The sequence below is a fragment of the Helicoverpa zea genome, chromosome 9, assembly GCF_022581195.2.
Source record: "Helicoverpa zea isolate HzStark_Cry1AcR chromosome 9, ilHelZeax1.1, whole genome shotgun sequence".
Classification (NCBI taxonomy): domain Eukaryota; kingdom Metazoa; phylum Arthropoda; class Insecta; order Lepidoptera; family Noctuidae; genus Helicoverpa; species Helicoverpa zea.
This window is the reverse complement of record NC_061460.1, coordinates 6,932,677-6,943,470: the sequence shown is the minus strand read 5'-3', so window position 1 is coordinate 6,943,470 and position 10,794 is coordinate 6,932,677.

The following is a 10,794-nucleotide window of genomic DNA, read 5'->3' as shown; positions in this document are numbered from 1 at the left end:
TTAATCTTTTGTTGGAAAAGTTATTGGAAAATTCCTTTGACTGACTGGCTTGCACTAATTATGTGGAGCTGCTATGCGGATATGCACTATGTGGTAAAATGTTGGAGGAAAAGTGTGGAGTGTTTGTAGGACGATGTAATGACCTAGTCACGACACTGTAGCTCGTGGAAAGTGGCGAGTACAACCGCGCACGTGGCCTGCAGTACTCCTGTTGGCATTGTGCTTTAAATTAGGTACAAAACAGAGCGTCTGTGTATTCGCTATCGGAACAAAGGCTTAAAGAATTCTTAGAAGAACCTCTCAGTTCCGCATCTATCTGTTAATAATAAACTGATTAATCGATTACTCTGTGTAATCATCTAAAGAAACACCATAAAAGTAATGTTGACACAAACAAAGAATAGATTGAGATCGAACGCTAAAACAGGTTTTACTCGGTAAAGCACTTTACGTATATAAAATACCATAAACAAACGTACCTGCACAGTTTATTGCAACTATTCAACATTTATTTTATCGGTAAAGGGAAACTATAAGGAAATCAATAGTTTCCCATATTGTAAGATTTATGTAACGTTGACGTAAAGTACAAATAACAGCTATAAGTTTTATAAGGTGCGTACATAACTAGTATTCAATTAAGTATAATATATTAGATATTGCTAGATTTCACTTACAAAGAATTTCTAGGGAAACTTTTCCAGGTACTCGGATAAAAAGGATTTTTATCCTTTTTCGGACGAGTTTAAACTAAACGTGAAACTTTGTCGAAAGCAGTTTCAGTTGCCGAGATGTCAAGAACTTTACAGGAAAAACAGACGAATTTTCAAATAACATGCGTTTAAGAAAATTATATAAAATCTTATGAAACCTTATTTACTAGGTTTTTGTTGTTTTATAAGGTATCGTAACTTTTATAACTTAAGTATGTCCTAAGTGAGATTAGAAAGACAATAAGCAATGTAATTAACTGGTGTATGTTGAACGTCATAGTATAATATTATTATTGCATGAAAACCATAAATTATTATTTAATATCTAATTTTAACTTAATTAAATTGTGTCACATGCGCTTCATGAAAATGACACTTTGATCTAAAACAAACACGCGTGAGCGACATCCATTATAGAAAGTTTTAATTACATTACATCCCTTCTAATTTTAACTGGACAGACGACATTAAACAAATTACCGAAAATTCAATAGACAATATTTTATGAATTAAATTATAATGTGATTATTAAATCTCCATAATGAATAATAATTTTGCGTTAATTCTAAAATCGCCCTCGCTTCTCAAGTTTGAACAAAAATGTTTTGGTCAAGAGTTAATTGGTATAATTGGTCATTAGTGTCTGAGAGCGACCGTTCCTTGAGTTGATTAGTAATTGACCCGGTGCAGACCTTGTGCTCCAAGCTTCACGGTGCCGTCTGTTATGAATATTAGGTTATCGCCGAGTACTACGCAGTCGTAGGGTTAACTAGCGACCTGAGTAAATGTACCAGATGTAATAATAGACACCATTTTGCATGTTAAACAATGTCCTTTCAAATTGTACAATGAAAAAAATGAAACCTTTTTTACGCACCTGCTCTCCGACGCTGTAGATCTCTGATTACAATTTGTACTGTTATTACTTTAGCTATACTCGAGAGGTGTGAAATGTTTAATTTTCGTACTATTGTATAATCCACGCAAAATATGCAATTTTACGATTAATGCATTTAACGTTATTAAATTCAATCCACACATTTTGCAGTAATCCGTGTCGCAACATTTGACATCATACGCTTATCGTCTATTACGTCCACATCACATACATTTCTGGTAGGTTCTGTGACATTGCTCGCCTGAACTACGTTCTTATCAATTATGTCATATTGAATTGTAAAAACTATTACTAGACTATTTAAACGGTAAAAGTTGCGCATTCAAATAAACCTAATTAAAACCACGTCGTCCCCTGAATAATTAAAAGAGGCCGTGGCTACGATTGGTCACGTACAATCACTTGAAATATTACCTTTTGCACAATAGTGAGCATCTATTACTGTCATTTTTGTACCGAAGAATTGTGTAACGCAATGATAGATGGAAGATAAACGGGGTTCGCTTGTAGTTAAACCAAGCTTGTACACTTGCCCAGAAAGTAGACAATAGGAGCTTGATATATCGACACATTGCAGCAGTCTTCATTTCGCACAAATGAATGAATTCTTTGTATATACAATGGACAATGGAGCGTGCCGGAGAACCGATGGAGATGATCATAAAGCGTTTTGTATTGGTGTATAGCCTGTAAGCAGAACAAAGTCACGGTCAATGTGTTCGTGCGCGCGATTTCTGTTTATCAAACATTTCAGTAGAAAGCGTGCCTTAAAAGACAACTCAGCGAATTATGCGATAATTAGCTGTTATTGTTTGTATTAATTAATTCTGATTTAAATAATATTTCGATGTGGAAGTCCTTTAGCTCTAAACGTGTGAGTTCAAGCAAGAATATGAGAGTTTCAAAGTGCTTTGGAACTTAGCAAGAACCATTGTGATTTCAAATTCATAGGTACTCGTACTTACTTCCCAAGTTCTATATACCTTACACCAGACCAGAGGTAAAAGTCGATTATATAAAATAAAGGCACCTTTAAAATACTCGAACATTATATAAGCTATACAAGCTCATATGTGCGCAAAGACAAAAATATGTTCCAAGGAAACGGTTCCAGAATTAAGACCTATTAGGAGCCAAATCCGGGTACAGTCATTACCAAACGGATGGCTAGTCAGTCGACTGATTGACCTTGTACTCGTACCATCCCCTCGTAATTGGGCCTTTGTAGCCGGGACACTCGGATCAATCCAATAACATGACCGCCTCGACAGAGGTGCTCATTTTATGTTCCTTTGCTAAACTATCTGGTCTTCTGGACACGTTGTTATGTATTTCATAGTTTCAGGTTTTGTGACAAAGCTTTGTTGATCCATGATATCTTGTTTCCGAATTGAACGAAGTTTTTCTGGCGCAGAAAAACGTAAATTTCTGAGCAATTGCTTTATTTCAAAATAGAGCAAACTCTTCTATACTTAGGTCGTTTACATGTCCAAGTACCGCGTTACATAATTGATAAGAAATATAATTATAATTATAGCATAAAAATATATATCAACCTGTATCATATTCTATTTACTTTTAGATTTTGTGAAAAGATAAAACATTGCTAAACTAATTAATTGCGAGTTACCAACACGTCTGTATTACATTAAACAAACATTAGTAGGTACATACATACGTGTGTTAGTAAGCGTTACTCGTTTACTAAGCAGAAGAACGTCTGCAATATCTTCAGATTTGATACCGCAACATCCGCATGATTTATGCGAACTTGGGTATCCATTAATCATGCGTTGTCAATTGGAAAGCGACCCATTTTCGCGCGAAGGATATTTGTTTGGTTTTCTCCCACGATTTACCGAACGCCGATGACAGAACACTTTTTATCTCTGCGTTTTTATTATGATGACAGTTCGTAGAGTGTGTTCATATTTTATCTACAAAAGTATTTTTTCATTTCATTTCGATATGCAGTATATCGGGTGTGTCGTTCATAATCACATTAAATTAAATGCGTTAATTTACTGGTTAATATATGTCGATTAACACAAAGATAAAAGAAAAATACGTACAAATTAAAAAAATGATTTTTTCAAACAAAGTAAATGGAATAAAAATGTGCAAAAATTAGAATACCATATAAAAGTCAGTCATTACAAACAACTGAAATTCTCCCTTGAAAACTGACAGCTGTCAACTGATCAAAACATACGATACTCCTAACTTTATCTCTGCTTTACACATGATGTTGTAAATTATAAAAACGAAAAATGACTCCTGTGGTTAAACCACTGAATGGATTAGGTTATTTTTTTTACAATTCGCCATAGAATATCGTAAAGTATATGCGATATGATTTAATGTGATTGTGAACGACACACCCGATATATTATAGATATATGCAAAACGTAAATATTAAAACTTACGCATGCATGATCGAAAAATCATTTCGTAGAAATAAAACGAAAATTGAAATATATTAACGTATTGGAAAATGAAAATGCAGAATATCCACAGTTTGCCTATAAATACGGATAATTTTCCGATGCTAATGGCGCATATTCAGCTTTATAATAGCTTTAACTCAGCAATAGTTGAAACAAATGTGCTAATAATTGCAAAGCGTATCCTGCTCTGTAATAACTTAGTTCAAGCGTAGTTAGTGAGGCACCTTCTGTTTATTTAGTTATACGACACAGAAGAACACCGTCGTTTACATAATCCTTTGGCTTAATCTAGTGTAGTAAAACCTCATGCAAACTTATTTCAGTATGCACCATTAATAATAATACAGCTACCAGCCGTAATAGCGGCAACATGTGTTGTTTGTTAGGTACTTGCTCTATATCACATGTGTCGTTTCATAATGAAACACATTTACCTTCTACGTCACGACGCACGTGGCGAAATGACGGAAAAAGTAATAAGCAATGAACAGATTTTGCAGCTCAATCTGTGTTTACAAAAGGGTGACCCGAATGTAGCTCGGAGCAGTGGTTCTGCTGTAGGTTTAATCAAATATGTAGTTTGTATGAAGCAAACATAATATTCCAAATCTAGATGTGATTTATGTTTTGCAGAGGATGCGACTACACAGGAAATGTAAGCACAAGCCATGAAGCTTCTATTTATTACTGTTCTGTCCCCCGTCGTGTAAAGCGTAAACAATTTACTATGTGTAAACGTTGCAAACGCAAAGCAAAGGGGTCATTGTCAAGTGTAGTTACGTTTGTTCAAGATCGAAACTGCAGTATCGGAAGTGTCTGGGATCGGTCGGCTTACTATCAGATTTATCGGCACGATCGGGGTGCTTCCCCCGTTACAAGAGTGCCAGCGACCCGTGAATTTTATTGTTTCCCCTCGTACGATTTTGTACAAAGTTTTGTGTTCACACGTACTGTACGGGACGATTCGGTAAGCCGATATTCATTTCGTGACTTTGGAACACACCGTATAAACTTCAATTTCGTTAGATTTATCTTTTTGTTTTCTGTGGTTATTTTGAAGTGAATTGTTATAATGCCTTGATATCTGAGATTCGTCGCAGTCAGCAGATTGCTGGCATTAGTAGTAATGAAATTAGTTCTGTAGCCATATCGTAATTTCTAATTAGGTTCGCAAATAAAAAGCTATGAAGGACGTTTTTTCAGCGTAGTACCTACCTAAAAATGAAATCGTCGTATAAATAAGTATACATATTCTGAATAGCAAGACTTAAATAACCTAATCAGCAACATGCTGCTGAACTTTCACTCCACAAATGGCTCACGCCATCAAAAGAATGCGTACATAATCTAAGTATGAAGTGACATTTTCTAACTATTAAGTAATTTGACATGATGAATGCATCATTATGCTCAATAGATACCCGTGAATACATACCTGGTTGTTATTAGCTACACGAATAACAAAAGAGTCGTTGATAGCAGTTCAGTGCGCGGCGCCCGCGACTCCGCCGCAGGGTAAATGGCAGTAATAACAATGGAGAAAGCACCATTTATTTTGCATTGCTAGGAACTAAGTGTCGCAATGGAGGATAATATTCGAATATTAGATTCCGCATAAGCATTCTCTCATGCTAATGTTGTATGAATGCACTTTCAAGTAGAAAAATACGTTACGGAGTTACGAATGTAAATGGATATTGTACTTCGTAATTTATTGGTGCTTTTAAATGAACTGTTTAAGATTACCGTTAGCAACTAATAGTAAGAATATTAGTCATCTTACTAAACGAATGCCAATATGCGATGTCAATGACACCACGGTCATTAAAATTTGTGACGGACTCCTGCCGACAGTGTGTAAGACAGCCCATTGTATGTTCTCAAATAAAGTACCCACTTATAAATATTAATAGGAGGGGAAGATATCGCCACATCAAAGAAATTTCTTTTCCATTAGCAGGGTGGCAAGTGCCTAAAATCACACATGCCTACCACGGAGGTTTCTCACCTTCGCATGGACCACCCTTCGACTCATTCCGTATAATGGACTTCAGAGTTAGGAATGGGAATATTAGCAAATCTACGGGGATGTACTGGTACTACAAACGTGATTTATTACGCTTATATGAATAATACATTGCCTACAGGGATGGATATATCCATCATAGCTCACGTAATGTTGTTTGTGAACACGGACGAGATCGTTACTCGATAATACAAATTAGTTTCAATGATTCGACTGTCATTGCCATGTGATGCAATATTAATCATGCTAATGGTACATCGGATTTTGTATTAAATGTGGTTAAATGTTATTAGTACAATCTTCTACAGTTGTTATATTCTCAAATGAGCACTATATTTCCTATGTTTTGTACGCCTAACCTACAGTAGAGTAGAGTCACCAAAAGAAGAAGAAGCGATTTTTTTGAGACCTTGGTTCTTATTATTGCAGTCTATTTTTCTAAAAAAAAATCTTACTGGGAGATAATGGTTTATGGAGCCTTGTAGTCTTCCGTGAGTAGTAATTTCTGTGATTTTCGCTTTTACATATATCTACAGTTAACAACCTCGCTATTTTAGTTTCGTAACACATAAAATTCTAATTTAGATCCTAATTAAAAACATACAAATTAAGTTACAAAACTCATCGCTCAGCTAGAACTATTCGAAAGCTTAAACTAGAGCTGTAATTGCAATTAATTAAAGTTTGAACTGGTTTTTACTAAAGTTATTTTAGTATTCAAACAGACTAAAATCCTAGATCTCTTGCAAAAGGTATAAAGGTAATAAATGTAATTAAGATTTGACTTTGTACATGTGTGCCGCAACGAATAAAAAATGTTTACACAGAATGCCCGCTGTTAATGAAAAAATGTTTGCTCTTTAGTCTGCTCTTTAGTAGGAATGCGAGAATTCGTTTCTGCATCATTGTGAGAGAGAAAATGAATGATTAAAACTCAGTACTCTGCTTTGTCCGTCCAAGTATTCTGTTTGCTATTTAACAATACATCGTCTGTCGTACTAGTGCATGCGTAGACAGTGCTGTTACCATTATAGCATATCAGGATATCGATTATTTTAGTATCGAATTTAATTTAAAGCATCACAAATTAAATTCCATAATGACTGTTGATCAGTTCAGTGGTTTTATTCGTCGATGTTGATGTAATGAGTGCTTAATACGATTAATTTATATAAACAGCTGTTGTTTATTATTTCGTAATAGGAAATTTCGAAAATAGTAGATAGATTAGTGTTTCTATAATTTGTACAGTTATTCTTCGGGTATAAAATTTATTAATTTATTTGCTTCATTATTTTGTTTCCTTCTAAAATAATAGAAGACAAGTGACACCAATTTCCTAATATCGATAGAAATGTATCGAGTTTCGTATCAACTAGTTTAGAATTAGCAGTATGCGTAAATACCCATCTCGATAACAGCTAATGTTTGTGTTTCAATTATCATGCGATGCAAGTATCTACTTATGTGCTTAAAGCGTATCACCTGAATGCATATCGGATTATATGCCAGAGGCATTAGGCAGGGACGGAATTTAGTTTCTATTACGAATAAACGATTTATTGCCACTAGACTAGGTTTATAAGTGGCAGGTGCATTTGCAACTGTATTTTATATGTTGATTTTTTAATAGAGGTTTATGTATGTTTTTTAGACTTACTTATTGCAATGACAATGGGAAAAGGCTAGGCAGATGATGTTGCAATGATGACTTGTTAAATTGTCTGGAATAGGCGAAGGGAAAGGCGCAGTGGAGTAACTTGGGAGGGGTCCTTTCCAGCAACGGATTGTGATTGGCTGAGTTGATTGATTAATTGACGTATTGCTCATAGGTATATGTAATGCACCTACTGATACATGTAATGATTCTGTTTGTCTTACACGGTTAAGATGCATTTAACATAAGTAAAGGTGCCAGTAATGTACGTGACTCATTATTATTTAAATTACACTTCATAACACAGTGCAGCGTATTTACAAAGCATTCAATTAAAGTAACAATATTTTCCCACAGAGGCTTCGTCCTACTTTTTTACGGCTTGTAATCGAGTAGCCTTGCCAGAAACAAAAACTTCCCTTAACCTGTTCTTCCGAAACCCGTTAATGGCATTGTTTTCGTTCTTCCAGTAGTCTGTGTTTAAAAATAGCGTGGAACGGTCCACAAAGCACACGTGTGTTCCAGCCATTAGTCCCCAGTATCGCCGACCGGGAATGTATTGCGCCGAGTTGCGCCCTAAATCTACCGGCAAACGATCTAATTGCTCTTTGTATGGAACTGTTCCTTATGAAACGCTTTGCAGTTACACGAACGGGCACACTTTTGGCATTTATATAGTTGGAAATAGCTATGTGTCAAATTATATGGCTGTTTTTTATGGGTTTGGTGTAATCCGGGTCAAATCTGGTAGCGCGAGACGACGGGTTATTAGAGTGACTTACTTTCTTAGAGATGTCATTCTTTGTAGGCAACTAAAGACCGGCTGGGTTCGTGGAACTTGAGATACAAATTGCAAAATAATGCAAAGTAATTTTAAGAACAATTGGTACACAATTTCATAATTAATCAGTTTGTTCACGGTGGTCGTAAGGCACGAAGTTAGTATTGAAAGTGCACGAACTAAAAGCGATTACTGTGGGCTGGGTACAGTTCTGGTCATCGTCGTCCAGGCTGCTATATTTGGGAATTGGACCGAGCCGCCACCAAGTTTATCAATGTGTATTGGAGCGTGGGATTGTTTTCGAACGTTGCCTCTGCCGTGGAATGCAAACTTGTGCCTTGTGCCCTACTTGATGGCCAATTACCTGTCGGCTACCTTCATGGACGATGTTATTTTAAACATTCATGACTTTTGTTTTTTTCTATGTTGGAGTTATGAGAATGGACGTAAATTATAGAATGCTCAGATATAATTCTGCAATGGTATCGAGTAATAGGATAATAATTAAATAGTATCGCGATAAGTGGGTTTATACGTGCGTAACGATATCGTAATTATTAATTAAATACTTATAAAGGTGGTAAAGGGGATTGTAGAATTGATTAAAACCTGAATGTATGCGTGCGTATTTATTCATTGGCCTAGTTTTTAGAATTAATTTTTATAGAATTATACAATTCACTTACTTGTACGCTTTTTGGTTTTAATTTGACTGATATCCTACATAAATATTTTTACAATTTTCAGGGTATTAAATTACGTTGTAAAAATGTGAAAGCCTCAAATACCCCTTTCATTCGCTAGGGATTTACTAGGAATTCCACTGAAAAATATAATCCCGGAGCAACCCTACTATGCGGCAAAAGTGCCAAAATATTGGCTAGCTAAAGCTGGTTGATAGAATTACGGAGGGAGTAAATGTGTTATAGGGGAGTACGAGACCCGACTGCCACACTACTGGGTGACTCCACCTGAGGCAGACGAACTCGACCGCTGAATACTGATGCCCTTTCAATACCTTTTGGTTTTTACGCACTTAATTAGAATTGCAATAGATCGAACAGTATCGAAAAGCCTCGAGCATAGCAAGCAGGAAATTATAAATGCATGAAAGTCTTGAAGGTGAAGGCGAATGAAATTGATTTTATTTCGTAGAAATAAGTGAATACATATCGAACTTTTGCTTCTTAAGGTGTATTCAAGATCGACACTTATTTAAACACAGCGTAATACGTTACAATGTTTATATTAAATCACAATTATTAATTGCGAAAATGATAATTACAGTAGAGAGTATTTCCCAGTAGCCCATAATTGAGTCACCGCGAGCAATATATCATATTTGTCGATGTTTATAAAATGTGTCCGCGCCATCGCGGCGTAAACACACAATTATTCAAATTAAACGCGATAGATAGACAGTTAATGATTAATATTACGTTATTACAGTTCCATTTGTGCAATCCATTATCCTGAAAGTGCGCTACGTCGGCGCGTGTTTGTTTTATACTATACTTCGGCCGTTCAGAGAATGCGTTCCTGACACCTATCAGTTAGTCACGACTAGTGATGGGCACAACATAACACTGAGTTCGTTACCGTTCCTTCAAAATGAACCGCCGCATTATTTTAAGATTATTTTCGTTTTAAATTGGCGGAATCATTTGTTTTATATTTTAGTTATTTAAGTGGAAACCAAAAAAAGGTAATATTCATATAATAAAATTGTTTTATTTATTCTTTGTTACAAGTACATTGAATTGAATGTGCGAACAGAATATTAATCAGACTCCGATTTGCTTGAGGAGGTGGTGTCTTCATCATCATCTTCGCCTACATGTATAATTATATTATTATCAATAACAGAATCAATCCTGATATCTCGGTCTAACAAAAGCCGGGTAATCAAATAAAAACAGATCGAAAACACTTGAAAAACGTGGTCTATGCGCACGAAACGACAACGGACGACTGTTTTAGCGTCACAAAATGGCGGCCCATAACGCCATTTGGGGTTACCATTTTTAATCTAAGTATAAAAATGCGGTTTGGTCATAGTTTTATTTTTATTTTTCATAAAAGTTATAATTAAGTCTTATAGTCCATTATTTTCCAATTCTTAAAAAGAAAATCAAAACGTATTATTTTATATTATAACTGTATAAGAACAGATTACGATACTTGCCTGTTATTTTTAGCACAGCACTACAAAATATAAACCGCTGACATAACCTTGTAATAGCGCAGTATAGATTTAGAAAAATATTGTTTA